Genomic DNA, 11252 nt, shown 5'->3' on the forward strand with positions numbered 1-11252 from the left:
AAGGTACCTTCAGGGCACACTGTGACACCCATGCTGTTGGCCTTATTAACTCCTGATGCTGGGAAAGAGTGTGGGTGAGTGCGTGTGGGTGTACATGTGCCCATGCTTTTAAGCCAACGCCAAGCGGGCCTGGAGGACACCCTGTCTCCATAGGATGGATAAATGACAAGAATTGTTTGGCATTTCCAGAGCTGGCCTCGGGCATGTGCAGTTTGGGATGGTTGCCCGTAGGAGAAGGAAAGAACATCCTTTCCTCACTCACCTCCACTCCCATTCCATCTCATTCTTGGACCCTCCACCAAGAAGAAAACCTCCACCAAGGTTTCAGTTGCTAATGACAACACCATTTCTACCAAAGTAACGGTGGGCTCATGTTTACGGAGTGCTTACTGTGCACCCAGCACTGCATTAACAGCTTTATGTCCATTATCTAGCTGAATCTTCATAACAGCTTTATGAAGAAGAGACCATCTTGCCGATGAGGATACTGAGGATCAGAGAGGTCAATTCATCTGCCTGAGGTTGCACAGCCAGCCACTGCCAGAGCCCCCTAGGAAATCAACCCATTGTTCTTTCTGCTCCCACATGTTTCCTCCTTTGTGTGCAGTTTCAAAACAACCAGGAAGCTGGTCACTGCTTGTGGGCTTGCGAGAGAGAATAGGAAACTAACCACAGGAGCCTCCAAATTCCAGTAGTCAGGTGCTCAGAGAAGCCCGAGAATTCTGGAATCTATTGTCTATGCTAAAGAGGAAGAAAAGAGAATGATAAAAGTGGGATGGCTTTCCTGACTTTTACCACCAAGTGCCAGCCTCCCCTGAAGGGAGCTGTGTTAGCACATGACCAACGTGCCCTCCATCCCCATGGGCAAAGATGTCTCGACACTTCTGTCCCATTGTCCTGAAGCCCAGCTGGTCCCCGAGTACTGTTGGCCCCTGGCAGTGTTGGGGCAGAGAGCACCAGGGGCTAATTTCAGCCCAGGCTGCCCTGGAGAGGAACAGAGGAAACAGGCAGTGCTGCAAAAGGGTGTAAGTGGAAGAAATCGGAGGGGCAGGCCAAGGCTCAAAGGCAGGCTCTGACCCAGTGTGTGGCCAATAGGAGTAACAGAACTTCTCTGAGCCATGGTGTGCCCACCTGTAACGCAGCGTGTGTGGAGGATGCCACACACCTCCCAGGGCCTCCGTGGGGATTCAAAGTGCTGCTGAATGAGAATTCCGTGTCCTAACAGTCTGCCTTTACCATCAGACATTGACCCCTGGGGGTGAACGGGTTCCACGGGGCCTGTCCGGTGTGATAGAGCAGGGGGCCAGCCTTGGTGATGGGGTAGAGAAGCCAGTCCGGAGTAGGTGTTGTCCAGGACAGGCCGATCTGGTGGAGAACCTTGTGCTTAGGTCCTAAGGATGGAGAGGAATTGCAGGGGGAGGCCACGTTTCATCCCCATCAGCCCCATCACCCTATTCTGTGACCTGGAAGTCAGACATACCTGGCTTGAATTCCAGCTTCACTGCTTAGAAGTCACCTCGCCTCTCTGAGTCTCAGATTCCTTATCCATGAAACAGGTTATATACCTATTTCACAGGGTTGTGGGGGAATTAGCAAAATAAGCCATGGTTGAGCATTGAGGACTGCAAGGAAGTAAAGAAGGAAGGGAGAAGACAAGGAGAGATGGGCTGAGTTCTAGAAAGCCCCAACAGGAATGATGAGAACAGACTCGTCTTATTTTATTCAGTCTTATTAATAAGGAAATATATTAAAACCCAGGCACTAGAATTTACCTCCCCCATTAACCAGCCTCAATGGCAGCAACATCTTCATTAATATAAGAAAACAATCATCGCTAACATGGTTTGAATGCACCACGCAAAGTGTATTACATATGTTATTACATCTGCTAGAACGTAGATGCTATTATCAATTACCCTCAAATTACCAACAGGGATGCTGAGGCAAAGAGAAGTTAAGTAACTTTGCTCAAGATCACACAATGAGGTGATGGTGAGGCCAAGACCAGGTCCAGCTCCAGAGTTTAGGCTTTGAGTCACTTTGCTGTATCAGATGAAACATTCCCAGCACACTGTAAGCACGCGAGGTATGTGGGCCCCTGGCCCCAAGGGTGAAAAACTAAGAAGAGACGGCATCCCCTCTTTGGATGGGGGACTCAAGGGTAGAAGTTTGTGGAGGTCACCTGTCCCGTTACCCACAGCCGTGTTCTCGTCTCACCCTAAAGCACCTGTTCATTGTTGGAAGCCCTTTTCAAATGACTGGAGGAAGTCTTGCAGTCTTTTCTGGAACAATGAATTCTCTGTGGCGATGGAAAACATTTCCGAGGATGAAGGACATTCCCACAATCTCTCAGGCTATGGGAACAGCATAGAGCATAGTCAAAGAGAGGTGAGATCCAAGCTCTTGAATCTGCCTGGAGCTATTCATACGAACTTTATATTCTTGTTCAAAAACCTCGAAGTTACTTTTTTTAAGGCAGAATATTTCCTGGGTCAGTAGAGAACTCTCTGAAGAATGCAGGACACCATGGAAGCTAAGATCCATCTGAGCATTTATTCAACAAATATTTATTCAAGGTCTTCTCTGTGCCAGGTACTGAGCAAGACATTTCATCTTATTTGATAAGGAATTTTGATGAAAAAGGAAAACTAATAAGTGCAAAGTTGAATTGTGTCCCCCCTCCCCCCAAAATATATGTTGAAGTCCTAACCCCCACTACTTCAGAATGTGACCTTATTTGGAAATAGGGTTTTTACAGAGATAATCAAGTTAAAATGAGGTCATTGGGGTGGGTCCTAATCCAGTATGACTGGCATTCTTATAAAAAGGGGGAAATTGGACGTAGAGACAGACATACAAAGAAGAAAGACAATATGAAGATACACAGGAAGAAGACAGCCATGTGAAGGTGAAGGCTGAGACAAGGGTTATGTTCCTATAAGCCAAGGAATGCCAAAGATGGCCAGGAAATGACCAGAAGCCAGGAGAGAGGCCCGGAAGAGATTCTCAGAGCTCTCATCAGGAACCAATCCTACCAACGCCTTGATCTTGGACTTGTAGCCTGCAGAACTCTGTGAGACAATAAGTTTCTATTGTTTAAGCAATCAGGTATTGTGGCATCTTGGTATGGCAGCCCTAGGAACCAATACAGCATCTATCCTGTGCCTGTGCTTGCAACAGGCCCCTTAGCTGGGCTGCTTCAAGTTCAGCTAAATAACTTGCCCAGAGTCATACGGCACATACATAGAAATGTCAGGCTCAAAATAAGCCATGCAGAGAGAACATGAGATGGAAATGGAGAGAAACAGTCTGAATGAAGCCCCATACCTTAGTTTCATCGTTGCCAAGACCATCGTTGCCAATCAAGTCTGATTGATTCCCAAGATTAATTCCTCACCCCCATTGTGTAGATAGGAAATCGAGGCTCAGAGAAGCCCTGTGATTTCCCCCCAGACAGAGCCCAATATGTCAGAGATGGAGTTGGAATCAGAGCCCACAGTTCCTAAATTATCCTTAATCTTAGCAACAACCATATGAGAATTACTGAGTTATTGTCCCCATTTCACAGATTAAAGAGTTAGAACCCAAGTCATTAAGACACCTGACCTTCAGGTCACAAGCGAGTAAGTGAGATACTAGAATTTGAACCTACTGTTTGACTCTAAAGCTATGTCTGCACTTCCCACTGCCCCACACTGCTTCTTAGCACCCTGTCTGCATTGAGAAGCAGGAAAGCGTATCTTTCAGGATGCTTGAGGAACCCACCATAAGAGCCTGTACGCTCAAAGAGGGCAGGACCAAAGTGGACCTTCGTCTTGTTTCCTTTGACTGTCTTATATTCAACTGAGCCCCCCTTGTTCCCCCACCTCCCTTACTAAGGAAACTGCCCTGTAGCTCATCTTGCCCAAGGGGGAGTTCCACCAGCAACCACTACACCAGTTGGGGCGCTTGGTCCTTCCTCTACCCACCTCCCGTTTCACCTGAAGCAGTCACATGATATATGTCATATGATCTTTTCCAGAACTGGAATCTGGCGCTAGGGATGAAGAAGAGATGAGTGTTTAAAGTGGCAGCAACATGGGACTTCCCTGGTGGTCTAGTGGCTAAGACTTCATGCTCCCAATGCAGGGGGCCCAGGTTCGACCCCTGGTCAGGGAACTAGATCCCACATGCCTCAACTAAAAGATCCCGCATGCCACAATGAAGATCCCAGCCCGCATGCTTCAACCAAGAACCGACGCAGCCAAATAAATAAATAAATACATCGTTTTTACATTTAAAATAAATAAAGTGGCAGCAACAGAGCAGATGGTCCCCATAGCTTTTGGTCCTTGAGGGTCAGTAAACCCTCAGGTTCCTTCCCCACAATTATTATTTTTTTCTTTAGATAGCCAGAATCAGTTTCTGTTGCTTGCAACCAACATTCGTGACCTAATACAGGAGCTGTCCACGCTCCTGCTTGCTGAAAAATCCCACCATGAACTTCAGCCCCTCCCAAGCCTGGGAAAGGAAAGCTGCAATGCCACAGGCCAGGTAGCGGAAGCCCTCTGGTACCCCCACCCTCAGCCCTCCTGAGAGCCAGCCTGACCTCGTGGCGAGGCTGCCCTGATATCAGGCCCAGGAGAACGGTGCCCAGGTCAGCTCTGCTCAGACGTGGGGTCAGATGGGAAAACACGGCATTGGATCTCAGGCCAGCCACTTTGGGAGGAGGCTGGTCTCTGGTCTATGGGCCTCAGAATCCCCAGAAGAAACAAGCTCTAGTAGACAATCAGCCAGAGGTCCTTCACTGGAGTCAGATTGCAAAAGAAAACAGCCTGCAAAGTAGCTGTGGGTGCAGCAGTTCCAAAACAACTGCGGCAATCATCCTGGCTAACGTTTATCAAGTGCTCACTACATTCAGGCCGCTGTTCTCAGAGCTTCCTTAACCTTTTGTTCTTCACAACAGCCCTGTTATTCTTTATGCTAGACATTTGATGCGTCATCTCAGTGAATTGACACAGAGCTCCTATTTAGGTAGGCGGCTGAGGCAGAGAGAAGGTAAGGAACTTGCTTAAGTGGCAGAGCTAGGGTTTGAACGCGGACGGTCTAATCCAGCTCTGCCTCATTCAGTCCCTGCATTTACCATCCCCCTCCTACCCTCACCTCTCTCCCTTGCTTCCTCACCTTCCCTGCCCCAATCAAAATGTACCAAAAGAAAAGAAGGAAGAAAAAGAAAAAAAAGAAAAGAAGGGCCCTCAGTAACAGACACACCTGGGTTCAAAACCAAGTCCCTCCATTTATTCTCTGTGTGACCTTGGGTGTGATACCTGCCTTCCCTGAACCTTAGTTTCCTTGTTTGGAAATGCAAGCTAATCAAACCTACCTGAGGGAAGTTCTGTGACAATTCAATGAGATAATGCGTAAAACACGTGGCACAGTTCCCGACATAGAGTAGGTGCTCGCCCATTCCAGTCAACCTGTCAACAAATGTGTGTGAGCACTTATTACTCACCTGGCAAGTGGGGGAAGCAAAAAAATACAGGGGTAGTGATGGTCCTTACCAGTAACACCCCTGTCAGCCTCTCCCTAGCTAGGGAAAGAAGATATGCACATAGGTGCTAAAATCAGACCCCAGCGTGAGATCTGGACCGTCTAAGACAAAGGGTAGCCCTAGAGGAGGTGGTTCTCCCTGCAGAGAGGCAGCCAGTGGGGCTCTGGAATGCTGCTCATGTTCTATTTCTGGACTTAAGCGATAGTTACACCGATGAGACTTATTTTCTAATTATTTATAAACAGTGCCTACATCTTGGATGTGCTTTTCTGTACATATTTCATAGTGAAAAAATAAAACTTTAAACCTAACTTAACAACGCTACAGAGTGTAAGCAGCTTGAGGGCAAAGGCCGGGCCTGAGGCTGGTACCCAGCGCTACTCCCGCATTCGGATGCCTGCCCCATCCACAACCAATTCACCCCGGGTTTTAGAGCTTTGTGGGTTGCTCTGTCGATGGTCTGTCTGGTTTGAATCCTGACTCTGCTACTTACTGGCTGTATGAATGAGTCCCTCAAACTCCCTAATCCTCGTTCTCACACCTATAAAATGGGGAAATAATGATGGAGTTATGAGCATCAAAAGAGATCACCTGTAGAGACCATTTAGCACCGTGTACCAGCACACAGGATGTGCCCAAGAAACACTAGCTACCCAAGTTAGGCAAAAAGATGAACGTATTGGCTCATTTAACCAAATGGTGGCAAAGGCAGTTTCCTGCTGGGTCTTGGCAACGGTGAAACTAAGGTATGGGGCTTCATTCAGACTGTTTCTCTCCATTTCCATCTCCTGTTCTCTCTGCATTTGAGTCTTGTTCTCACCGACCAGCTTTGTCCATGAGATTGGAAACTTGGCCAGCTCCTACTCATGTCTTCCTAGCTTCACCTCCAGAAAGAAAGGAGCAGACGTTCTTCCTTTGGTTAAATGATGAAAAATCCCAAGGAAGGAGTCTGATTGGTCATCTTGGGTCACACGCCCCTCCTCTGTGATCAGCAGGGCTGTGACTAGCAGCCCCAAGAGAATCTTGTGATTAGGAAGGAGAAGGACCTCAAACAAAGGAGAATGCTATTTGCAGAAGAACAAGAGGTGTTGAGTAGAGAGAGCAGCAGGTGTGAGTCAATCCCCACCCCGTCACAGCTAATTAGAGATGAACTCCAACTTGATTGGGTCTCTCTTTGAGAGGCCTGCCTCCTCCCCACCCGATCTCAGTCCAAGTGGGTTCTGATAGTAACAATACCATATTCATCTTTTATGGGTAGAGCATGTGTCTCAAACCTGCCAATCAAAGCATCATGTCCCCTGGCCACAAGGTCTGGTTCAAAGCTAAGCCAATGTCAGCTCTACCCAGGAATATTACTGGAGCTACCTGGAGGAAGTATTTTCTCTGCCAGAGTCGCTAGGCTGGTAGAATGTTTGGACTTTCTGGTCACCATCTTGCCCCACTAAGGGAAGGATTTTTCTATGGGTGAAGCCAACCCAGAGCAAAGCTGAGCCCAGTGATAGAGAGAGGTTCCTAATCACATTATTTGAGTACCTAGATCTGGACACACCTGAAACCTGACTTCCCTCTGAACTTCTCAATAGTTACATGGGTCAACAAATTCTTTTTCTTTGCTTAAACCCTTTTGACCATGTTGTTTCACTTCCAGGCAAAGGAGCACTGAATCACTCATGGGTGCTTGAGTTGTGAGGTCATAGAGAGGGAAAGCTAAGATAGCCAGTCCAGAGCCAGATTTATGTCACAGTACAATAGATAGTTGGATGTGAGTGATGAATGAAGCTGATACAGAGGCAGACAAGAGGGGGCACATGTCCTCTGAGAGGCAAAGAAAAAAGCCTCAGGTCCTGATATCCCAAATCGCCCGTCTCAGTGAGGCCTGGCCATTTGCCCGTCTTGTCCTGCCTGTCCCCGAGACCGCCTGTCATATCCTTCAATATCCCTCTTTTAAATAAGCTAGCTAGGGCTTCCCTGATGGCGTCATGGTTAAGAATCCACCTGCCAATGCACGGTACATGGGTTCAAGCCCTGGTCCAGGAAGATCCCACATGCCATGGAGCAACTAGGCCCATTCGCCACAACTACTGAGCCTACGCTCTAGAGCCCGTGCACCACAACTACTGAGCCCACGCATCACAGCTACTGAAGCCAGTGCATCTAGAGCCCGTGCCCCACAGCAAGGGAAGCCACCGCACTGAGAAGCCTGCGCACGGCAACGAAGGGTAGTCTCCATTTGCAGCAACTAGAGAAAGCCCGCGCACGGCAACGAAGACCCAACGCAGCCAAACATATACAAATAAAATTAATTTTTAAAAATAAATAAATAAATAAGATAGCTACCCAGAGGATTCCGGTACCTCCTCATCCCCTCCCCTAAGACCCGGTGCTCTGTGAGGTCTACAACCTCTGTTGAATGTTAAATGGAAGAGTGCCCCAGGGCAGGACATGGCATAGGTGAACTCCTAGGGAAGACATAAGGAAGGGGGTTTTGGTGGCCAGGGCAAGCCTCAGGAAGGATGTGGGAACTGGCTGGGTCTTGAAGGAAAGGTTTGATTTGAACAGACAGCAAGAATGGGGTGAATGAGGGTATTGCAGGAATAGTGTGAGAAAAGTATGGAAGTTGGAAAACACAGAGTATATTCAGGGACAGAGAGTGGACCTGTCTAGGTCAGGAATTTGTCAGGAACAGGGAAGAAAGCTGGGCCTGGCGGCAGAGGGTCCAGTGTACCAGGCTGTGGTACGGCCTTTCATGGGTACGGCCCATGAAAGGCTTAGCATGGAAGTGCTCAGAGTCATCCAGCAGCACTGAAACTCTGAAATAGCAGCAGCAGACTCTTGCTGGCAGACCCTGCAGCTGTCCACCGGAGGTGAGCATGGTAGTGGGTCGGGGTGCAGCGGGAACAGTGTCCAGAGTGCTGGGGTTTGCTCTGCTACAGACCCCAGATAAACTTCCTTGGGACTTGGCCTCCAACAGCATCCATCCCTGTGGGAGGGGATGCAGGACAATTTCAAGTGGTACTAACACAGATATTCATTCATTCACTCACTTATTCAATCATGTAAGCATGTATTAAACACCTACCATACACTAGGCATTAGGTTAGGTCCTAGGGAGATGAGGGTCAATAAAACATAAGACCCCTGGTCCCACTGAGCTCACACTGGGGCACTAAGGGCTGCCTGCTCAATAGCCATTCCACCTTCTCCTTCAGAGAAACCTGATTTTGTCTGTGCAGCAATGTGTCCCATCAATACCGGCAAGAGCAGTCTCTGCTCTGGGCCCCATCCTTTACAGGGCCCCCCTCTGGCCTCTTCCATCCTGATGCAGAGAGGAGCCTACGAGGCCAAGAGGATGTGCCCACCTAAGCCCACACTCTGGGTACCTGGTACCCCAATAGTCCCTGTCCAAACTGCCCCAAATCCACTTCCAGACTGCAGGAGTGAACCTCTCCCCTGACCCATTCTCCTAAGGGTGCAGCCACTACACACATTCCTAGGTTTGAGGAGTGGCCAAGTGGCAACTGTTTGCATGAGGGGTATTCAGAGCTTGGATGCATGGGCTGGAGTGTCCACACACCTGTGTGGGAGACCTCATGTGGTACGGGATGGAATTGGGGCTGGGAAGAGAAGGAAGATGGACAGTAAACCAGGAGCCACATCATGGCGTGGAACTCTGAGGTGCTGAAGGATTTCTAAATTCACACCTGATATTCCATGTGGTTTGAAGGTGTGTCTGTCTGGTTGGAAGGTTAGGACATGTGTTTTTTTTATCACTTTGTGTTCTTGCCCTGAGCTCTGCAAATGTTAAGACTGGCCTGAGCCAATCCCCTTTGCCAGATTCCTTGCTTTCCCAGACTCCCTTGCATCCACGAGTGATCATGTGATCCAGACATGTGATCCCAGCAAAGGGGCTTCTGGGAAATCGTTTCCACCTTGACCATGGGAGAGAAACCATGAGGAAAGGCTCATGAGGAGAGCTCCCTATTTCTCTTTTCTGCTTTTGAACACAACTGCTTAAGAATGCTTGACACTGAGGGAGCCATTTGGGCCACAGCATGACACAGTGAAGGGCAACAGCCAACATGCTGAGGACGATGAAAGATGGAAAGAGCTTAGGTCTTTGAGCTTTGGGGCCAACTCTGGAACCATCTACCTCTGGATTTTATGTTCCATAAATCATCAGTGTCATTATGATTTTGGCCACACATTGGGAAGCCTTGGATACAACAGTGGCCAGACATCCTAACAGAAACATGCATTCTTTTTTTTTTTTTTGGCCGCTCTGTCTGGCTTGCAGTATCTTAGTTCCCCGACCAGGGATCAAACCCAGGCCCCTGGCAGTGGAAGCGCAGAGTCTAACCACTGGACCACCAGGGAATTCCCAGAAACATACATTCTAATGACTAGTGAGAGAAACCAATCTGGCCATCTTGACAGCGTATGGGGAGGATTTTCCCATGGGTGAAGCCAACCCAGAGGAAACTGAGAATTTTTTGCTACATCTGCATGTTACTTTTACTATTACTGTCTTTTTAAAATAATCTCATTTTGCTTAATGTTTTAAAATGATGTCTCTATCATAAAGAAAAAGCCAAGGTCATTTGCTGTTGCAGAAGGTAATAAAAAGATTTTTGGGGACTTCCCTGGTGGTGCAGTGGTTAAGGAACCACCCACCAATGCAGGGAACACAGGTTCGAGCCCTGGTCTGGGAAGATCCCACATGCCGTGGAGCAACTAAGCCTGTGAGCCACAACTACTGAGCCCACGTGCCACAACTACTGAAGCCCGCATGCCTAGAGCCCGTGCTCCTCAATAAGAGAAGCAATGAGAAGCCTACACACCACAGCGAAGAGCAGCTCCTGCTCATCACAACTAGAGAAATCTCACGCGCAGCAACAAAGACCCAACGCAGCCAAAAGTAAATTAAATTTAAAAAAAAAAAAGATTTTTTAAGTGAAATCAATGCTGAAAACAAACAAACAAACAAAAACATTAAGTGCATTGTGGTATCCCAGATGGGATTCTGGGACTGTAAAAGGACATTAGTAGAAAAACCAATGAATAAAGTCTATACTTTAATTAACAGTAATGTACCAATGTTGTTACCAAGTCCAAGTTCGTACTGCTCACAGCACAACAGGCCAATAAATTGAGAGACAAGTTGTTGGGGCAGGGAATAGTGACTTTATTCAGAAAGCCAGCAAACCGAGAAGATGGTGGACTCGTGTCCCAAAGAACCATTTACCGGAGGTAGAATTCAGGCTTCTTTTATACTAAAAGGGGAGGGGGTGTGTCTGGTTGCTGCAAATTTCTTGGTGTCAGAATCCTTTATTCTTGCAGCTGTCCACATAGGATAGATCACCATGTTTCTGTAAACCTCCAACAAGGCAAATGTTATTCTCTGCTCTGCAACTTTTTATCTCTATATGAATGGAAAAGCGTTAGACCTTTAAAGGTCAGAGCCTCCAGAATGGGCTAACCTGTGTATTTCAAGCTATAGGCAACATTCTTAACTTGTAGCAAAAGCAATAGAATACAAAGCTTAAAGTAAAAGAAACAGATCCAATACAGAGTCAGATTTGTTCTTCCCTATTACAACATTGGTTTCTCAGTCTTGAAACATGTACCATGGTTATGTAAGATGCTAACATTGGGGAAACAAGGTGAAGCATTATATGATTCTTAGGTAAGACTTCTGTACTGTCTTTGGAACTTTTCTGTCAAT

This window comes from Grampus griseus, assembly GCF_964374135.1.
Source record: "Grampus griseus genome assembly, chromosome: 1".
NCBI lineage: Eukaryota > Metazoa > Chordata > Mammalia > Artiodactyla > Delphinidae > Grampus > Grampus griseus.